Below are 22,762 nucleotides of genomic sequence, written 5' to 3' on the forward strand. Positions count from 1 at the left end.
CCAGTAAACAGCCTTGTGTTTACTTCCTGCTCATCGCTTTAATCAAACAACGCACACAGAGCTCTGCCTGATTTGGTCTTGAAACCAAGCCAGGGAGCCAAGGCTCTGCTTCCTGGCTTAGGTTCTCAGAACATTCTGGTACGAGCGTCATGATGGACACTTAGAAGGCACTCTGTTCATTGACCCACTTAAGCATCAAGTGTTAGCTGAGCTCCTACTGTGTGCTGGGTGCCGAGGTGTACAGAGGTGTGGGTTGGGGGCCCTCCTCTCGAGGGAGCTGTCACTACAGAGCGGGGATGGATAAATGTCCATCACTAATTGCGTGACCCGAGCTGTTGGGACCGTGACCAGGACTGCCCTCATTGCCAGGGGAGTGGGGAAGGTGGCACAGGGGTGATTTGGGTCTCAAAGGGAGAGGGTATCCTCACCAGGCAGGACTCACCTCAGGGGCTTTCCAGGCAGAGGTGGAAGCAGCCGTGCCGGGGGTGAGCGTGCACGTGGAGGGGCGTGAGGGGGGAGGGGGGAGGGCACATAGGGCCGCTGGCAAGAGCGTCCCTGCAGATGGGCTGGGGGCTCGGTGGAGAGCAGTGTGGGCTTGCTGCTTCCTCTCCTGCCGCCCAAGTTACTGAAGCGCTCTGTGCTCAGTTTCCTCATCTGTGAAGCAGAAGCAGTCACAGTCTCACGTCTGTCAGGGCTGCTGTGAGGATGGAATGACCCTGGGGGTAAAGCTCCCGACCAGCCAGAGCCTGGCAGAGGGCCGGGCATCCTGCAGGCACGGTGATGGAGGAGGAGGGAGGTTTGCGGCGATGCTGAATCCTCACTCCGACTCTCTGTTAGGTATTTTTATTCCCGTTTTATAGCGGAGAAACCTCCTCGTAAGAGGGTCAAGCAGCTGCCCAAGGTCGTACACGGCAGTGCCGGGGCTGGGAGGGTGCACGGGGGCTCCTGTAAGAGGAGCGGGCTTGTGTAGCAAGGGGGTTAACTCGGACGTTTCCTGAGCACCTGCTTTGCGGCCAGCTCTCAGCTGGGGGTACACACATTCACTCAGTCACTAAGCAGTATTTAGTAGGCACCGACTGCATTCCAGGTGTTCTACCAGATCCAGAGTACCCTAATGGGTACCTGGTGGGGAAAGGAGGAAAGAAAAGAAAATTATGACATGTCCAGCAACGTGGATAATTGCCATTTCAGCCTTGAAATAGTGGGTATGTGTCATTAAAATTTTATATACTAGCCCCCCTACAGCCCCAGATAAAGCCCCCTCTGTTGCCCTCCCCCCCTTCCCCCCACAGTACAGACTTAGAAGGAGATTTATCACTTGTGACTTAGACCTGTTGCTTGGGAGCCTTTCCCATCAGTTTAATCTCTTCTCCCTTTTAATCCTGCGGCTGGCAGGATGTTGCAGGGGCAGTAATTTAATAAAAGTATGCAGTTTGTAAAGCAGCTGCTATTCTGTGTAGTAAGCACATTTGCCAACCTTTTCAGGGAAACCTCCAAGCTGTTCTAGGAACTTGGCGATATTGCAGGAAAAAAAAAGTTATATTTAATAACATTTCATCCTTTGGGTTCTGCAGCTAATAGAAGCGTAAATGGGAGCCATGTCTGAAAGCCATTTCTTTATGTGATTCAGAGAATTAGGACGCTGCAATTACCCCGTGTATGAGATTTATGAAAACATTAATGTCTAACGAGAAGAAAACATCTCGGTAAGTTATTTAATTTGAAGTTGCAGGCCTGGCTGCTGGTTCCTAATTCAGACCTCGCGCTCTGCTGCCAGCCCACAGGCGCTCACTGCCCTCTGGCTCGCCCAGGAGCAGGGGTGGGGCAGGGCAAGGCGGAGCTGGGTTTGAATCCCATCCATCTGATTCCGAGCCCACCCCTCGCTCCCCACCCCTGCACGGGCAACCTCGTTAGGTTTGTAACATGTGGCAGCTGCATGATCTGCTGGTTAAGAGACACACATTTAAAAAAATTTACGTGCCACGTGCTTTTCCTTTCTTTATTTCGCTTTCCCCTGAACTGACATAAAAAGGAGAGTCACACACAAGCAGATGTCAAAATGACTGCCGTGCTTTGCCTCATCAACTGGAAAAGCCACCGACTGAATTACTCCCGACACCATTTCTGTTTATGGCAGATGCGGAGCAGGAGCTCGGGATGGGGGCCGTGTATTTTCCTGTTTTCGGTGATAGCTGAAGCCTTAATTCAAAAACAAATTAAGTCCTTCAGCTGTCACTTGATTGTTCCCTCGGATCTTTGGGGATAAATATCATTGCTCCTACCTCGTATCTCTTCTCTCTCCTTTTCCCCAAAGGTTTTCCCCCCTTAATTTTTTTCTCTTTGCCCAGAGCTCAACATTTTTTTTGACAAAAGCATGCATTATTTAGAGCCTGTCGCTTCCTGAAGTTCTTTAATTACAGAATTAAACCAAAGTAATGACAGTTTAATTTGTTCTTTCATTAATTGGGAGCGCTCCGGGCTGATGTGAAATGAATGCATTTGGAAAGCATGAGGAATGTGCGTTGAGTGATTGGAGCATGGTAATAATAATCGCTGTCGTTTAACGCCTGGCACTGGGCAAGGTGCTTTTAATGCATATTCTCAGTTTATCGTCCTAGCCACCTTGAGGAGGGGGTCATGCTTCTCTGTACTGCAGATTAGATCTGGAGGCCAAGAGAGGAATGACAGGGTGAAGTCCGCCCGGGTGCCCGCACACCAGGTCGGGCCGCTGAGCCCCTGTCCTGTCCGCAGCACCGCTCGGTCCTCAGGCCCCAGCAGTGGTCTCAGTTCTACAAGGAGCTGCCCACAGGAAGACAGGCACAGCCTCCTGGGGTGTGCCTGAGAAACACGCACCCGTGCCTGGCTGAATGCTGAGGTTGAACCCATGAAAATGAAAGGAAAGCTGGGCAGGAGGGGTCTGATGCTTCACCGAAGCTGCTGGTGGTTTTTCTACTTTGAAAGTAGCCATGGGGATGCAGAGAGGCGTGCTTGCAAGCACGGCCCGTTCCATTTAGTTGTGGGTCAGGAAAGCTGCCCCAGAGAACCGCAGGACCTATGTCTCTCTGAAGCCTGTGGTTCAAGGTGGCACCCAGGTGTGGGGGCTCTGTCAGGCCTGGGCTCCTGGGCTCCACTCTGTCCAGGGCCCGGTGCAGCTCTGCTCTGGCTTAGGACGGGTCTCATCTCCAGCTGAGGCCAAGGCCAGGGCAGCTGCTGAAGCCAAGATGGCAATCATCGGGGCAGCTGCCTCTCCACGGACACACGTGGCCTGGGCATCCTCCTCCTCACACTGGCCTCAGGGCCCGCCAGACCTTTGGACCCTTCTGTGCAGGCTTCGGATGTCCCCGTCATGTCTGCATTGGCCCTGGGCTGGGGCTTTGGTACTGGGCTTCTGGGACCAAACTGAGGGTGGACACTTGGTACCTTCACTTGTGCAGCTGAGCCATCTGGCCCAGCCAGCATCCCGAAGGGAGGCACTCAAGCAGGGCCTTACTTTGTAGGGTCTCGAGTCCTGTTTGCTCCAACAGAGGGTCATTTCGGCAGCAGGTGGTAAAAGACAGGAAAGAGAACAGACGACTAGTGGCGCCTTCCTTTGCGCCTTCTACTTTACCGTAATTCCCTTTGAGCCTCCCTGCAGCTCTGAGAAGCAGTAGGCCTGGCCCCATTTTCTAGCTGTGGACATGGCAGCTCAGAGATGTGGTCGTCTGCTCAGGCCGTGTCAATAGAAGGGGCACAGCGGGGTTAGGATTCGATGTGTCTGAAATGCCCTGTGGAATCGGACCTTGATGTCCTTGTTGCTTTCACCCAGTGTCCCCCAGGCTGCCTGCTTGCTCTCACGGTTCCCGACCCCCGGGGCTCTCAGAGCCCCGCACTACAGTTCCCCTGTGAACTTGGGATTTTATTATTAATGCGTTCTCTGCAGCAACGTCTAGATGAATTTAGGATTAGAGGATTCAGTTACACTTTATTATTGCTTGCCATTAAAAATCATGCAAATAAGACACAGAATAAAGCAACTCGTATTGTTTTGGACACCAGATTTACATGTTTACTGCAAGAAAAATGACACCAAGCGCCTTCAAGGTGGTAATAAGATTGTGCCTCAGAGCTTTCGCTTTGTTGGTCTTTATTTATAATTTATGCCACGACAACTTCCAAAAGAGGTTTTAGACTAGTTTATCATAAAAACTTACAGCACAACAAGAGGATTTTAAGGCTTACTGTTGTAGAGATGAAAAGAAAGCCTGGAAGCCATGCAGCTCGGGGGAGGGGGTGGAGGCGGCAGCACATGCGGTAGCTGGCTGACCTGGGCCCCGAAATTGCCGGAAGCTTCCTGGTCGCCAGAGCTGAAAGGAGACCTGCTGGGTGGCAGGCTTCTCATTGTTGGATTAACAGGAAGCTTTCCTCCACCTTCGTTCTCAAGCCCTGGGGTTGCCTTGTTGAGCTTCTGACTTCTCTCTGGGAAGAAGTGGGCACGGGGCCTGTTTGGGAGCATCTGGGCAGAGAAGGGCTGGTGTAGAAAGACACTCTGGGCTTCCCTAGTGGCGCAGTGGTTGAGAATCTGCCTGCCAATGCAGGGGACACGGGTTCGAGCCCTGGTCTGGGAAGATCCCACATGCCGCGGAGCAGCTGGGCCCGTGCGCCACAACTACTGAGCCTGCGTGTCTGGAGCCTGTGCTCCGCAACAAGAGAGGCCGAGATAGTGAGAGGCCCGCGCGCCGCGATGAAGAGTGGCCCCCACTTGCCACAACTAGAGAAAGCCCTCGCACAGAAACGAAGACCCAACACAGACATAAATAAATTAAAAAAAAAAAAATTAAAAAAAAAAAAAAGAAAGACACTCTGTTCCATCCTAACCCGGGTGTCGGAGGTGGTGCTGGGGAACCGTTACCACGCCTTGGAGTTTAGAACCCTGCGCTTCTGACTTGGCGACGGGGCTGCCTGGGTGATGCCAGCCTTAGGGGGAAGGACTCTAGGTCGGCCAAGGAAAAGGAGGCTCAGTCCACGGTGACCCCAAGCCTTCAGTTAACCGCTACGGCTGGCACTTCCCCAGCACTGTGACCCCCCTGGTGTTGCAGCCCTGGGCCCACCTTCCGGCTGGCAGGGTGGGCAGGGTTGACCGAGGCCCAGAGTGCAGAGCGGAAGCGGGCTGGCGTGGCGCGCCTGCCCCTGGGGTCCCCAGGGGTCTTCACAGATGATGTGGAGCTACAACAGGTACGCTGCCGATGTTGGTGGTCGGCGACAGTAAAAATACATAAATTACAACACATGGTACACACCGTGCAGTACTGGTAATAACTCACTTAAAAAAGAACAGCTTGAAAGCTGAGCCGCAGTTGTTCTGCTTTCCTCTTTCAAAAAACAGTTGGAAGCCACGTGCCCTATCTGAAAGCTTGTGAGCAAGAGTGTAGGACAGACAGATTGACTAATGGCCAGATGGGCCTTCTGGAATCACTACAGGTATTGCTGATCACACCTGGCTCTTGGGGGAACTGCTGTTCTCTGATGTGTGAATCCTTGTTGCTGTCAGCACAGGTACAGGTAAAGGGATTTCCGGTTGCTAAACTCACAGCCAAGCAGCTTCTGTAAATTACAGGCTGTGTGACCACAAAAATCATTGACTTAAGTGCTGTAGACTTATTATTATCCTATTATATAACTCTTCTTAATCCTTTAGAATCACTTGTTAGACTTTTATAGGTAACATAATTTTGTGCTCATTGAAGTAATGTAATTATACAGACTAATTCAAGACTATTAGAAATTTTGGGGACACCATTTATAATACCACCGAATGCATTCCAAGTACAGTTTGTTAGGGAATAATGAATATTCAACCCCCGAGAACCCCAGGCCTGGGCATGAGCTTGGGCTCTGAGGAGGTCTGAGTTAACTGAAAGCTACTGGAAACTGGTTAGTTAGTCCTTAGCTGGCCCTTTTAGAAGCCATTAGACTTAGGGGTTGTTTCTGAGAAATGGACTTGAGACGCATAAATGTACTATGATTTTATTTTTGGGCACCAGCCTGGAGATATCACAAAGATAATTTCTGGGGAGTTAACAGCAGTGCCGGCAGCAGAGCAGGAACTTCTGCTGCCGGTGGGCATGGTGGGCATGCGAGCTTTCTGGGGGGAGATGGGACTTGTTCCTTGTCAAGTGTCAGCAGCTCTTTTACTGTCTGTGAATTGAGCAGATCAGAACCATCTCCTTGTCTTTCAGGAGGGATTTGGGGGTGATCTGGACCGAGGGGCTCAGCCTGCTACCACCCCAGGTACAAGTGCTCTGAGTTTGTCCACGCCTAATGCAGCGCCGTGGGGCACCACTGGGTGGGTCGGGGAGGTGGCAGATGCCGGGCCTGCAGAATGACATTTCTGTTGCCTAATGATTTTCAAAAACCATTTGCGAGATTGAGGTAATGTATTTCCCAGACTCAAGCAATTTACTCCTTCCCACCGTGCTGAATCAGGCTGTTAAATCCTCTTGCTTTGTGCATATAGCTGTCGGCACCAGGGGAAAATGGTCAAGTTCAAGACCCCTGCCATAGCCATGCTTGGCTCTTCTGGAATTGATGCGTAACTGCACTTTTGAAAATGAAGTTTTTAAGAACACTGGAAAATGTTAAGTGAGGAAAGCAGGATGCCAAATGGTGTATTCAGTAAGATCTCAGGAAAAACCAAGCATGCAGAGAAAAATACTGGGCGGATGCTGCCGGCAGGTTCACAGTAGCTCCTTCGTCTGAGCGCAAGGATTAGATTCAGTGTCCCCTTCCGCACTTTTTCAGTCCCTTACCCACTTCCCACTGCCTAGAGGGGCAACACCTGGCACACAGGTGAGGAGCACCCCAGGGAGAAGCACACAGATTTGGACACTGGCTGTGAATCCTGGGCCTGTTCCTTGCACATTGTATAACCTTGGGCAACTCTCTTCATACCTCAGTCTCTTCATCTATCAAATGGCCCAGTTACATCTACCTCAGGGGGGTGCTGTGAAGATTCCATCACTCGGCTCAGCACCTGGCAGTGTGGGGCAGGTGGGAGTCTAAAGAAATGATAGCCCCGGGCTTCCCTGGTGGCGCAATGGTTAAGAATCCGCCTGCCAATTCAGGGGACACGGGTTCGATCCCTGGTCCGGGAAGATCCCACACGCCGCGGAGCAACTAAGCCCGTGCGCCACAACTACTGAACCTGCGCTCTAGAGCCCGCGAGCCACAACTACTGAGCCCGCGTGCCACAACTACTGAATCCTGCGCGCCTAGAGCCCATGCTCTGCAACAAGAGAAGCCACTACAATGAGAAGCCCGCGCACCACAACGAAGAGTAGCCCCTGCTCACCGCAACTAGAGGAAAGCCTGCACTCAGCATCAAAGACCCAACGCAGCCAAAAATAAAAAAAAATAGATAAAATAAAATAAATTAAAAAAAAAAAGAAATGATAGCCCTTTTGGGGGTTATTTCATGATCTTAAAAACATTATAAATAAATAATGGGAGAAAGGAGTAATGACTGAAAATGGAAGAACAAAGCAGTCCCTCTAGCTGCACAGTGCCACCGACCACTCTGTCCCGACCACAACGACCACGCTTTACTCGTCTTCAGGAAAGAGGAGGTCAGAGGGCAACCGGTGCCACATGGTGCATCCAGCCCTCCCAGAGGGAAAGCACGGAGCGCGATGGGAACATCCACTGGGATTATATCCCAGGTAGTCAGGAGGGCTTCCTGGAGGAAGGAACATCTCAGCTGAGACTGGAGGGAAGAGTAGGGGCCAATGTGGTGGAGAGGGAGGAATTTGCTTCGAGTACAGGGAAGGGCATGTGTAAAGCCACAGGTCGCAAAGAGCAAGGTGAGTTTGGGAAGCCTAGCTAGAGGGCGATGCGCAGGTGAGGTGGTGGTGAGAGGTGAGGCTGGGCAGGTGAGTGCGTGGCTCTCAGGTCAACTGGAGGCTTTCCCGCTAGACTGGGTCCATTTACAACCCCCATGGAGTCCCTGAGCGTGTCCAGCAGAAGCCCACAGCCAGATAAGGCCTTGAGGCCAGAAGGCTCTGAGCGTACCTCCTTGCTGGGTGTCTGCATGCGTTTTAGGGTGAGGGGCCCGCATTTTTTTTTTTTGTTTGTCTGTTTTGTTTTTTAATGCATATTGAGAATTCATAATGAAAATGACCACCCCCATCCAAACCCCCTCACGGAGGGCTGGTGAGAACCGTGGCTTTGGCGGGCAGTGTGGGCCTGACGGAGACTGCCCTCAGGGCTGCCCTGGAAGGCCTCTTTGGGGAGCAGAGACAGCCTGGCGCAGGCCCGTGGCGGTTGCTGTGGCAGCAGGACCTGAGTGGCCGCACTTTCTGAGCATGGTCACCCCTGCTGGGGGGCCCTGCCCTGGCTGGCGTCAGGTGGGGTGGGGGACTTAGCTGGGTCTCTGGAAAAGCTGTCAGGAGGTGCTCCCCGGGGACGAGGCTGTGTGTGACAGCCAGGACACTGGGGCCCCCCAGCCTGGGCCTGCACAAGGATTAAGTTGGAGGCCACTGGAAATAAGTCAGGCCGTGCTCTCAGGGGCCCGCACTCAGTGACTGCTGCGGGCAGCCCGTCCCTGCCCGTGGGTGAAGCAGGCAGCCCGTCCCTGCCCGTGGGTGAAGCAGACACCCTGATCGTGAGCTGGCTCCTCCCCCGGCTCAGGTGGCGGATGTCCCCCCTCCCTGCCACTGCTGTCCCTTGTCCCGGGTCTGTCCTCCCTGCCACTCCTCCGGTGGTGCCCCCTCTGCCTGCAGCACCCCACCTTCTCAGCTTCTCTCCTTCCACCTCACTGCCACTCAGATCCACCCCCAGGTCCTGGTGACACTTCTCCAAAACGGTGTCCAGTGTGTCCTTAGCTCCGGCCTGCTCGCTCCCCTCTGGTCATCCTCTTCACTGGTCTCCCCGCAGGATTCTGGCCTCCTGTGCAGCAGCCGGACTGTTCTTTCAAAAGGAAAAGCTGACTATTGCTTTCCTCTCCTATGTTTAACCCTTCAACAGCTCCCCATCTTTCGTGGAGGGAGACACTTCCAAAGTTCCCCGATCTGTCTTGCCCGCCCCTGCCGCGCTCCCATCCACATGGGGCCCCTGGCCCCTCTGCAGGCTGGCTCTCCCCACCCTCCCACCTCCCACCTTCCTCAGCAGCCCGCCCACCTCCCCAGTCAAAATTAAGCTTCACCTGCTATTATTATCTCTTGGAGGCCAGCTCTTTTCTCTTAGCACTGTCCCCACTTGTAATACCTGTTTGTACATTTGCTTAATATCCTTCTCTTTCATTAGACTCTTGTGAGCTGTTTTGTTCCCCGGAGATTCTAGCAGTGAGCAGTGTTCTTGGCACATAGTGGACCCTGAATAAATAAATATCTGTGTAATAAACCCAGTGAATGAATGAGAGTTGCCCAATTTTCAAAGCCTCTGTTTGCACATCTGTAAAATGGAGATAACTTCCCTGCTGACCTCATGGGTCTCTGTGAGGATCACATGATTCCGTAATTTGGAAAAGTACTGTGGAAAGTGATGCACAGAAGTTAAAGTATAATATTATGCCTCCTTCTAACCAGGTCACACCCTCCTCTTCCCCTGGGCATTTTTTGAGAAAGAGTACTTCTTAGTATAAAAGAGTAGGGAGCAGTACGAAGCCCCTTTTGATGATCTGGGTTCAGGGTAGGCGCACCACGGAGGAGAGAGGCCTGCGGCTCAAGGGCAGATGTGGCACTCAGCCTGGAAGAGTCCCGAACTGCCCTTCCTGGTCCCCCTCAGGTGGGCTGGTCTGGAAGAGCACCTGGCAGCGTTTAAGTGAGCTCTGGCACTGAGGCCTAGAGCATCCCACCTATGCTGATGGACTGCGGTAGTGCTCAGGAGTTGTGGAGAAGGGGGGAAATTTGAGGAGACTGGATGGGCTTTACAAGAGAGAAAAAAGGTGGTGTTAGAAGCTAACTATCAATAAAACTAACATTGACTTCTGGAAAAATTCTACAATGGATTTGTGTTAGAACTCTTGGTTCCAAGTGATAGAACACTCAATTCCTAGTAGCTTAAAGCAAAAAAGTGCATCTGTTGGTTCAAGGGTGACAATGCTGAGGGCTGTTTAGCTTCAGGCGTGGCTACACTCAGGGGTCAGATGTCCTCATGTCTTTGTCTCACCTTCTCGGTCTCCAGGTGTGCCCTGGTCCCAGGGACACGCCACCCCTGTGGTGGCTCCCTTCAGCTTCAGGGCTACTGCTTTGCAACCCCAGTGGAGAGGAAGTGCCTCCTCCCCTCTACTGCCTGCTGCAGCCCTGGGCTTGTACCCCACCGCCTCGGATTGTCCAGGCCTGGGTTACGTGTCCTTTGTAGAAGCTTTGAGCCAGTGCCTCGTGTAACACACTAACCGAGTGGGGCATGGGTGGTTCTCCAAGGAAGGTGGGCGGATGGACACTGGGCAAGCAGTAGAATCCATGACACTGCAGGACTAAAAGATAGATGTGCTTGCTGGGAGCCAGCATTCATTCACCAAAACCATTCATTCTTTTCTGAGTTCTTAGACTCATAGGATCTGTGTATACTGAGGCCAGAGACCAAGTGTATCTTGATCTGGAAAGGCACCTGACGCTCATGGAGCCCAGGTCTTTAGAATCTTGATGATTCCATCTCATCCTTATTTTGCAGAAGAGCTGGAACCCCAGGTCCTCCTGGTGCCAGAGACTCTCAGGCTGTTCTTGTGAACATGGCGGGGTGGTGGTGGTGGTGTCTACCATGCGATATAGTCCAACTAGATGACCGTGGCTTGTTGAAAAAATAGCACCCAACCTAAAGAATTAATGATTTACTTCTAGAGTGGTGGAGGTTTCTCATGACCAAAGGGCATGATACTCAGCATTCTTCTGTCCCACAGCTTAATAGTAAACAAATTGGGTAGCATTTCAGAAGGGAGGTCTGCTTGTCCAAGCTATAGAGAACTCAAAACTAGGATAGCCGTCCTTTGGTTCCTCTGTCCATTTGTCCATACATCTGTTCATCTGTCCATTTGTCTATTCATCCGTCCCTAAAGGGCTGTCAGTGGGAAGAGGGCTCAGTCTGACTTTGTGTTGTATTAGTCCAGAGAACTGGATTAGGAGCAGTGTATGGGACCGCAGAGCACATTGCAGGTGGGAGGTGGGTGAGCGTTGATGGTTAAGCCTGAAGGCTCTCCAGCCAGTCTGCCTGCATCTGATTCTCTGCTCCACCTCTCACCGTGTGACCTGGGGCAGATAACCTCTCTGTGCTTCAGTTATCTCACCAGTTGTCAAATGATGTTTATAATAATACCCACCTCATACTGTGCGGTAAGGATTGAGTTAATTCTTGTGAAGTGCTTAAAAGCACGCCTTATGTGTAGTACGGCTGAGTGCGTGATTACTGTTACCTGGAGGTATGAGGTGAGGTGGTATTTTGTCTCAGAATAATGTCCAAGATTGCAGTGCTCTCAGAAGGGGCTCCAGCTCCTCCTGGAGTCGTGCACTCCCCACCGCTGGACAGGCTGTACCACCTGCTGGGGACCCTGCAGGCCGCCGAGGGCTCCTCCCCACTCCACAAGGAGGGTGGAGTGATGACCTCTAGAGCCCCCGCCTCCACTCTCCACGCATTCTTCAGCAACCTCTGCGAGACATCTTGCTCTTAATCCTTTTTACGCAAAGAAAACTCTTTTTTGCTCCTTTACATCTTCTGCTGGCATTTAAAACTCCTTCCCTTTGTTCTGACCTTATTGAACAGAGAGAATAATTTCTTGGAATTCTCTGTATAATGAATGCTCATGTACTTACAGATTCTGATCAAGTTTCTCCTCAACCTTTACTTTGAGGGAACTTGCATCATTTGGTATAGAAAACATTTTAGGAAGCACTTAGGAGGATGGTGTAAGATGAAAATGCTGTCTTAGCTCTCACTATTTTTGCAGATACCAGCTGAGGTACCCTGCTCTTAGAGATTGAAGTGAAATTGGTTCAAACTCCTATACCATGTATGCTAGGAATGCTGCAGGCTTCCCAGGCTCTCTACAAGTTTTCCTGAAGCTGACGGGTGTGGGGAGAGTGTTGTGCGTGGGATTATTTCCTTAAATCATTCCTGGCTCCTCATTCATGCCTGCAGTAAATGGCATCAGTTTGTAGATCACACTGGCCTTCTTGTCATCTCTGTGGCACAGTGACCCACCCACACAATGAATGCTCCACTCCCCTCACTTTTCTAAATATTCCTACCACGATTCAGGATGTGGGGAGATTTTTACTGAAGTACTGGGGTAAAGAGATATTCAGTACTTTTTACCAAAGTACTGGGGTGGAGGTGAGGAGATAGGGTGGCGTATTACTCTCCATTACTGCAAACCAGATGCTTAAAATTAGATATTAGATTTAATTTCCAGTAATGAAGGAGCAGTTCCCATCAGACTAACCTTCCCACAGCTGACAATTATAAACTCTGAACAAAAGCAACAACAAACTACCCAAAGGTATTAGAGCACAAGAAAAAGCAGGCAGACATAGAAGAGAGTCTTCCCTTAAAAGAAGGAAATAGCACTGGATGAATTTCCTACTTTTATGTTTTTCTGCCTGAGGGTAAGCTCCAGTCTGTGCCAGGCAGAGCAGCTAAAAGTCAGATAGAAAACCTGCAGTGTTACTGGCTTGAAGAACCATAATTTGGGGCAACTACAGCAGCTGGAGAGTGACGAGGGAAATCTCAGACAGGAAAGAGTCAGAGGGGGGGAGCCACAAATTCTGTGTATAGACTCTGCCCAAATCTCTGATGACTCCTGAACCCATGCATGGGGCAGATTCTAAGCAGGTCAGCTCAGACTAAGACAACTGATAGAATTTCTGCTGCTGCACACAACAGAGGAGACAAAGTTTGAAATGTGAATAGAGTCAAGTTAGCTTCCTGTTTTAAAAAAAGTTGATGTTCTTCAGAGAAACATAACAGAATCCAGAGTTTATACAATGTAAATTTTGTAATATCTAATATTTCACCCAAAATTACTCAATATAGAAAGAAACAGGAAAGAAAGAAAGAAACCCATATTCAAGAGAAAGAGTTTCTCTCCAAGATTATCCAGATGTTGAGATTAGCAGACAAGTATTTTAAAACAGTTATAAAAATGCTCAGGGACACAAAGGAAAATATACACACAATGAATAAAAAGATAGGAAATCTCTGTACAGAAATAGAAACTGCAAAGAAAAAAAAAGAGGAAAGCCTAGAACTGAAAAATGTAGTGTCTGAAATAAAGAGTTTGTGCTTTGGACTCCATTGCAGAATGGAGATGAGAGCAGAAAGAGCCAGTGAACTTGGAGGTAGAGCAATAGAAATTATTCAACTTGAAAGCAGAGAAAAAGAATAGAGGGAAAAAGAAAGAGATACTCGGGGACCTCTGGACAATCCAGAGATATTTGTCTAATATATAATAGTATATGTATAATTGGAGTCTCAGAGAAGATGAGAGACAATGGAGAAGAAAAAACTTTTCAAAGAAATAATGCCTAAAAACTCCCCAAATTTGGTGAAATATGTACATTTACAGATTCAAAAGGAAAAAAAAAACCCTGCAGACCCCAAACAGGACAAATATAAAGGAAACCACACTGTGGCATATCATAGTCAAACTTCTGGAAACCAAAGCTAAAGAGAACAATCTTAAAAGTAGCCAGAAAGGGACTTCCCTGGTGGCTCAGTGGTTAGAGTCCATCTGCCAGTGCAGGGGACATGGGTTCGATCCCTGGTCCGGGAAGATCCCACATGCTGCGGAGCAACTAAGCCTGTGTGCCACAACTACTGAGCCTGTGCTCTGGAGCCTGCGAGCTGCAACTCCTGAACCCACATGCTGCAACTGCTGAAGCCCGCGTGCCTAGAGCCCATGCTCCGCAACAAGAGAAGCCATCGCAATGAGAAGCCCGTGCACTGCAATGAAGAGTAGCCCCTGCTCGCCTCAACTACAGAAAGCCCTTGCACAGCAACAAAGACCCAATGCAGCCATAAATAAATAAATTTTAAAAAAAAAGACAAAGTTTGTTAGGCTGGATAAAAAGGCAAGACCCAATTATACAATACCTGCAAGAAACTTTAAATGAAAAGACACCAAAGGTTAAATGTAAAAGGATGGAAGAAGATATACCGTACTAATAGTAATTAAAAAAAAGAGTGGCCATATTAATATTAGACAAAGTAGATTTCAGAGCAAAGAATATTAGCAGGGATAAAGAGAGACATCTTATAATGATAAAGGGGTCAATTCATCAAAGGACACAACACTAGATACTTAACATTGGGAACATAAACATTAAGGGCATAAATATGTATACACCTAATAAGAGAGCTTTAAAATACATGAAGCAAAGCTGATAGAACTGCATGGAGAAATAATCATATATACAATTATAGTTGGAGCTTTCAACACCATTTTTTCAATAATCAATAGATCAAGTAGACAGAAAATCAGTAAAGGTATAGAAGACTTGAACAACACTATCACCAACTTGGCCTAATTGGCATTGATAGAACACTCCATGTAACAACAGCAGAACACACATTCTTTTCAAGTGTACATGGAATGTTTACCAAGATAGACCATATTCTAGGCCATAAAACAAGGCTCAGTAAATTTAAAAGGATTGAAATTATTCGAAGTATATTCTCTAATGATGATAAGATTAAATTAAAAATCAATAACAGATATCCCAAATATTTGGAAACTAAACAGCACACTTGTAATTAACCTCTGGGTCCAGGGAGAAACTGATAGGGATATTAGAAAATATTTTGAACCAAATGCAAATGAAAACACAACATATAAAATTTTGTGGAATGTAGCTAGAGCAGTTCTCAGATGGTAATTTATAGCATTAATGCCTATATTAAAGAAGAAAATTTCAAATCAATGATCTTAGCTTCCACTTTAAGACATACAAAAGAAAGAAAAGCAAATTTAACCCAAAGTAAGCAAAAGAAAGGAGATAAAGATAAGAGCAGAAATAATTGAAATAGAAAACAGATAAACAGTAAAGTCAGTGACGCCAAACGCTGGTTCTTTGAGACCAGTGAAAGTGATAAACCTTTAGCCACTCATCAGGAATAAAGAGAAAAGATACAAATTACCAATATTAGGAATAAGAGAAGTGACTTAATTACAAATTCTAAAGATATTAAGAGAGTACTAAGGTAATGTTATGATCAACGTTCTGTCAATGAATTCTACAACTTAGGTTACCTGGATAAATCCCTTGAGAGACTCAAGCAATAAAAGCTCACTGACAAAATTAGATAACTCCAAAGCCTTGTCTCTATTAAAGAAATTGAATTCATAGTTAAAAGCCTTCCCATAAAGAAAACTGCATGCCCCAAAACTTCAGTAGTGAATTTTACCGAACATTTAAGTAAAAAATAGTACCAATTTGTTATGGGTTGAATCGTGTCTCTCTCAAAATTAGTATTTCTAAGTCCTAACCCCCAGTGCCTCAGAATATGTCTTTATTTGGAGATGGGATCTTTACAGAGATAATCAAGTTAAAATGAAGTCTTTAGCATGGACCCTAATCCAGTATGACTTTCGTTTTCTTTTCTTTTTTTTTTTTTTAATAATTTTTTTTTAAAATTTATTTTTGGCTGCCTTGGGTCTTCGTTGCTGTGTGTGGGTTTTCTGTAGTTGCAGCAAGCAGGTGAGCAGAAGACTGCTCACCACTCTTCGTTGTGATGAGCAGGGTTCTCATTTCAGTGGCCTCTCCTCTTGCAGAGCACAAGCTCCAGGTGCGTGGGCTTCAGTAGTTGTGGCTCTCGGGCTCTATAATGCAGGCTCAGCAGTTGTGGCTCATGGGCTTAGCTGCTCTGTGGCATGTGGGATCTTCCCGGACCAGGGCTTGAACCCGTGTCCCCTGCATTGACAGGCAGATTCTTAACCACTGCACACCAGGGAAGTCCCTATGTTTTCATAAAAAGGGGATATGGAGACAGACAGGCATAGAAGGAGAACACCATGTGAACATGAAGACAGCCATCTACAAGTCAAGAAGAGAGGTCTGGAACAGATCCTTTCCTCACAGCCCTCAGAAGGAACCAATCCTGCCTTGATTTCTGACTTTTGACTTCCAGAACCACGAGACAATACATATCTATTGTTTAAACCAGCCAGTTTGTGGTATTTTGTTATGGCAGCCCTAGAAAATTAATACACAATTCTTTTCAAACTCTTCCAGAAAATCAAAGAGGAGGAAGCACTTCCCAACTTGTTCTGTGAGGCCACCATTACTGTGGTACCAAACCAAGAGAAGAAATAAGATTTAGCAAATCAAGCCAACATTTATTTATTTATTTATCTATCTATCTATCTATTTATTTATTTATTTATATGTCATGACTAAGTAGGATCTGTCCCAGGAATTCAAGTTTAGCTTAATATTTGAAAATCAATTAATATAATACAGCCTATTGATGAACTATAAAAGAAGAACCATATGATGATCATCTCAAGAGATATAGAAAGAGCTTTTGACAATATCCAGCTTTCATTCCTGATAAAAACTTTCAGCAAACTGGAAATAGAAGATAATTTTCTCAAACTCTTAAGGAGCATTTATGAAAACATAACCTCTAGCATCTTACTTAACTGTGTAAAAGACTGACTGCTTTCCCCATGAGGTCAGGAGCAAGGCAGGGGTGTTCACTCACACCGTGTCTATTCAGCATTGTTCTGGGGATTATAGCCTGTGCAATAAGGCAAGAAAAAGAAATAAAAGGTATCTGGATTGGAAAGGAGGAAGTGAAATTGTTTTTGTTCACATATGTGATTGTCTATGTAGAAAACTCTTCTGAATCTACAAAAAAAAACCCTTCTAGAACTAATAGTTTAGCAAGTTTGTAGAATTCAAGGTCAATATAGAAAATTAATTGTATTTCTACATTAGAAAAGAACCTGAAATTTAAAAATTTTAAATACTATTTACAATATCATCACAACATGAAAAAATTAGGGATACATTTGACAAAAGGTGTGCAAGATTTTTTCATCAAAAAACTATAAACCATTGCTTAGAGAAATTAAAGACCTAAATATTGATAAAAAGAGAGATATATCCTGTTCATGCATCAGAAGACTCAGTATTGTTAGGACGTCTCCCCAAATTGGTCTGTGGATTCAACGCAATTCCAGCCCTTGAATACACACACACCCTGAAGGATTCCCAGAGCTTTTGCAGGTGAATGGCCTGGTGAAGGCTTGGGCACTGGCTGCACAGGCTTGTGCTAAGCTGTGCGAGCCTGACAGCGGTCTCTAGAATGATATCCTGGGACAGCAGAGACTGTCGAGGATAAACAGGAGTCCAGGAGCTGGGACTGAACTAGGAGGGTCCGTGAGGCAGGAGCTGGCAGGACAGGGCCAAACGGGAGGCAAAGGTTCACCCAGAAGTCTGACAGCTATTATCTCCAGGTAGTGAGATGATAGCTGCCTCTTATTTTCTTCTTTGTGTTTCTCTGGTTCTTTTGTTTTGTTTTGAAAATTTTTTTGCAGAACACTTATTTACAATGTAATCAGAGAAACAGCAATCCTGTTGTTGATTCCTATGGGGTTTTACTTTTTGCACTTTTGTATAATTTGAGTATTTTTTACAGAGATTGTATTTGTTTTATAATATTGGGTTGGCCAAAAAGTGCCTTCGGTTTTTAAGGAAAAATAAAAGACACATTTTTCATTTTCACCAAGAACTTTATTGAGCAACATATTCACCCTTTTGTTCCACTACCTTCTGCCATTTTTCAGGCAACTTCATGATTCCATCTTCCCAAAACTTTTTATCTTTTTGAGCAAAGAACTGTTCCAGGTGCCTTTTACAGTTTTCTAGGGAATTGAAGTTTTTTCCCTTAAGAGAATTTTGTAAAGACTGAAATAAATGGAAATCCGAAGGTGCAATATCTGGTTAGTATGGCGGATGAATCAGAACTTCCCAGCCAAGCTGTAACAGTTTTTGCCTGGTCATCAAAAAACATGTGGTCTTGCGTTATCCTGATGGAAGATAATGCGTTTTCTGTTGACTAATTCTGGACGCTTTTCGTCAGGTGCTGCTTTCAGGTGGTCTAACTGGGAGCAGTACTTGTTGGAATTAATCGTTTGGTTTTCTGGAAGCAGCTCATAATAGAGGGCTCCCTTCTGACCCCACCATATACACAACATCACCTTCTTTGGATGAAGACCTGGCCTTTGGTGTGGTTGGTGGTGGTTCATTTCACTTGCCCCACGATCTCTTCTGTTCCACATCATTGTACAGTATCCACTTTTCATTGCCCATCACAATTAGTTTTAAAAACGGAACATTTTCGTTATGTTTAAGTAGAGAATCACATGCGGAAATACGGTCAAGAAGGTTTTTTTCACTTAACTTATGTGGAACCCAAACATCAAAGCGATGAACATAACCAAGCTGTTGCAAATGATTTTCAACGCATGAGTTGGATATTTTGAGTGTGTCAGCTGTCCCCTGAGCGGTTCTCGATTAATGTCTCAATTTGATTGGTATCAACTTCAACTGGTCTACCTGACCATGGAGCATCGTCCAGCGAGAAATCTCCAGCATGAAACTTTGCAAACCACTTTTGACTTGTTCAGTCAGTCAGAGCATCAGCTCCATACACCACACAAATCTTTTTTTGTGTTTCAGTTGCATTTTTTACCTTTCTTAAAATTATAAAGCATAGTATGCCGAAAATGTTGCTTTCTTTCTTCCATCTTCAATATTAAAATGGCAACACAGAAATTCACCAATTTTGATGTCTTTATTTATTTATTTTTATTGGGGTATAGCTGTTTTACAATGTTGTGTTAGTTTCTACTGTACAGGGAAGTGAAGTAGAGTTCCCTGTGCTATACAGCAGGTTCTCATCAGTTATCTATTTTATACATATTAGTGTATATATGTCAATCCCAATCTCCCAGTTCATCCCACCCCCCTTTCCCCCCTTGGTGTCCATACGTTTGTTCTCTATGTCTGTGTCTCTGTTTCTGTCTTGCAAACCAGTTCATCTGTACCGTTTTTCTAGATTCCACATATATATGTTAATATACGATATTTGTTTTTCTCTTTCTGACTTACTTCACTCTGTATGGCAGTCTCTAGGTCCATCCACGTCTCTACAAATGACCCAATTTCATTCCTTTTTATGGCTGAATAATATTTCATTGTACCACATCTTCTTTATCCATTCGTCTGTCAGTGGGCATTTAGGTTGCTTCCATGACCTGGCTATTGTAAATAGTGCTGCAGTGAACATTGGGGTGCATGTGTCGATAAGTCTTTTTTTTAAATGCATGCTGATATGACAGCTGTCACATACAATCTAACAAAATCGTTTTGAATGAAGTTAAAAACAACTAAATGCTACTACAGCCATCTTATGGAAAAAACTGAACAAACCTTTTGGCCAACCCAATAAAAAACAAAAGTCAGGCAGGTAGGCAGAGAGAAGGTGACCAGTGGCTAAAGCTATAGGTCTTGAGAGACTGTTAGGAACTCCTGGTGGGGCCATGTCTCAGTAACCAGAACACGGAAACTGCAGTGAACGTGCACCTGCACCACATTTCACTTGTCATGTTCCTTCTAAATCTGACTTTTGTTCGACACGTAGAATGTCTCCAGTTAATACATCAAGTCATCTTAGCACATGTGACAGAAGACTTAACTCCTTAATTCCATGAAGGCAGATTGGGCTCTCTAATTACTTAATTGAAAAAAGGTACACACTCCAGGCTGCGCGGTGTTTGGGAATTAATCTTTAAAACCTGACAGCAAACATTAAATTCAATTAGGGAGAGCGATTAGCAAAGATTCTTCTCTCCCTCACCCTGGGTACTTTGAGAAGTGGCTGACTGGGGTGCATTGATTCTGATGCTATCGTTGTGTATATATCAACCGGGAGAGCCAAGTACGCATTTTTCATTTCAGAGGGGAGTTATTGGATAATTTACGGATTGATGGATTTCCTTAAACACGTTTCCACGGCTGATTTAGGAGGCCGTGGCCAAGAATTCAGACCTCTCTCGTTGCTGCTTTTGGCCTTGGTGCCACAGGGCCTAAGGTCTCTTTTTTCTTCTGTCTTTGATTGGGGTTATGATCTACCCCCTCCTCCTCCTCCACCACCTCCTTCTCCCCCTTCCCCAACACCTGGCTGATAGCAGGTACCCAGGAAATGTTTGTTGAATGAATGATTAAATGAATGAGTTTAATAGATGGGGACACTTGGGCATATTTACTTTAGAGCACATTCATTTTCTCACGCTCTCTTTGCCTCTCTTTAGGGGAAATACAGTGTAGTGTTCACAGCTCCCATCCCCCAACCCTGCCCCTCTCCCTCTACCCTCTCCAAGCATATTTTTTATAGTCTGACTACAAGTACACAAAGAAACATGATAGAGTTTTGCTTCATGTGTGTTTTTAAAATTGCGGTGAAATACACATAAGATTTACCAGCGTAGCCATTTTTAAGTATAGGTTCAGCGGCATTAAGTACATTCACATTGTTGTGCAGCCGTCATCACCATCCATCTGCAGAACTCTTCACCTTGCAAAACTGAAACTCTGTCCCCGTTAAAAAGTCTCCATTTCCCCCTCCCCGCAGCCCCCGGTAACCACCGTTCTACTTTCTACGTCTATGATTTTGACTACTCTAGGGAAACCACATATGTGGAATTATACTTTCTGTCTTTTTGTGACTGGCTTATTTCACTTAGCGTGTTGTCTTCAAGGTTTATCCATGTGGTGGGTTGTGTCAGAATTTCATTTCTTCTTAAGACAGTAATATTCCATTGTATATATATATATGTATGTATATATGTATCACATTTTGTTTATCCATCTATCCATCAGTGGACACTTGGGTTGCTTCCACATTTTCGCTGTTGTGACTAATGCAGCTGTGAACATTGGGATACAAATATCTCTTTGAGATCCTGGTTTTAATTTTTTGAGCACATACACACAAGTGGAATTGCTGGATCATACTGTAAGTCTATGTTTAATGTTTTGAGGTTCTGCTGTGCTGTTTTCTCTAGTGGCTGGACCATTTTGCCTTCCCACTAACAATGTACAAATGTTCTGATTTCTCCACCTCCTCGCCAACACATATCTTCTTCTTTTTTTTTTTTTTTGATAGAAGCCATTCTACTGGGTGTGAGATGGTGTTCCATGCGTTTTTAAAACTTAGATGGCATCATACTGCATATATGCAGCTTGTCTTATGTATTTAATGTTATCTTTTCACTGTTTAGCCAAGTTAACCCTGTAGATCTAGTTCATTAATTTTACTTTATTTTTTCCTTTAAAGTCATACTTGTACATAGTTTTGAAAAAACAGCAGTTCCCTGTGCTCTGCCTTTCTGCCATGAATTCCCACTTCGCTTTGAAGTCTTCTGGCTGTTTCCTCTGTTATTTCTGTTCATATTTCTAAGTGTAAACGTTGCTATTTTTTGCTTTTCAGTCTGAAACCCCAGCTGTTGACCCTTAATAAGGAAGAAAGGAACTGAGCTCTCTTACCATTCTTTCAAGGCTACTCTTGAACTCTTGTTTTCTTAATCTTAGACATTTCCATATGCCCGGGAAACGCTTTCAGAACTCTGATCCTATGCATTTTGAGAACCTTCAGGATGTGGCAGGGTGAATGTTCTCATTTTGAAAGGGGAGGTTATCTCTCACATCCAGTTTGTGGATCTGCATGGGCACGCTTTGGGTTTACTCTTATTAAGGAAATAAGAGAGGGTCAGGGAATCCTGCTGTTAAGAACCGCGTGCACTGCATGCCTCAAGAAGCACAGCCTCCGGAGCTGCGGCTCCCGCTGTGCGCCGGCCACGGTGCGGTGTGCCCAGCCCTCACTCATTCCTCACCGCTGCCCTTGGGACGGGGCTCTTCTTATCCCCATTATATGGAGGAGGAGACTGAGGCCTGAAGAGGCCAAGGCTGGCAAGCAGCAGCATCACACAGGAGGCCCTGTAGCTGCCTTCCTGCTTCTTGTGTTCAGTCCTCTGACCCACCTTGGATGGTAGGTGAGAGCTTCCCTTTCTTCCTGCAGGGACACCAGGGGAGGACACTAGCACTGCTGAACACCTCCGCGTGCCAGGCCCTGGGCCAGCCTGGTTGGGCTCCTCGCTTGCCGGCCTTTCCCTGGGGCGTGTGGTGGTCGGCGGAGTTTCCTGGGAGAGCTGATGGGAAGCCGAACGCAGCTCTTTCACGCACCAGTGGTCCTGGCCCTTGGAATGTACAGTTCTATACTTGAGGGCTTAAAAACACATTTCAGAGGTCATTAAGTGTACATAGGGCTTTCTGCCACAAGCCTCGCTCCCCAGGGAAAGCAGGGGGGAGTGAGAGGCAGTACTTTCTCTCCCAGAAAAAAAGGACAACTTGCCCCTCGGGCAGAGATCTGCTCTTTGCCTGGCTGCAAACACAGGTGTGGCAGACTCTATTTTGGATCTTAGTCTTAAAGCAGGACCCGTGCAGGTAGCCTGGCCTGGTGCGGCATCCACTACGGGTCTCAGAAAGTCCTGTCTCAGAGGACACATGTCAGAGGTGCAGGTGAGGCTGGGCTGGAACTTTCTGGTGGTGAGCAGGTGTGAAGCAGGTGTGAAGGGCTGGGCAGGTGAGCGGCAGAACACAGGACATGCTGTTTCCTTGTGAGCTCCCTTAACCCCCAGAAAAAAATTTTGTGAGAGTCTCCCCCTCGACTTGCGAGTCCCAAGGCCTTATTACATTTCCACAAAGAGAAGTTTAACATCTAGATATTGTTTTGA

At 46.4% G+C, this 22,762-nt stretch overlaps 1 protein-coding gene across 5 annotated transcripts in view; it reads left to right on the forward strand.

Annotated features, from left to right (window-relative positions):
• WDR25 (WD repeat domain 25) overlaps positions 1–22,762 on the forward strand; it is a 140,640-nt gene that overhangs the window by 57,723 nt on the left and 60,155 nt on the right. The gene's annotated exons all lie outside the window — the stretch shown is intronic.

The sequence above is a fragment of the Balaenoptera acutorostrata genome, chromosome 3 (genome assembly GCF_949987535.1).
Source record: "Balaenoptera acutorostrata chromosome 3, mBalAcu1.1, whole genome shotgun sequence".
NCBI lineage: Eukaryota > Metazoa > Chordata > Mammalia > Artiodactyla > Balaenopteridae > Balaenoptera > Balaenoptera acutorostrata.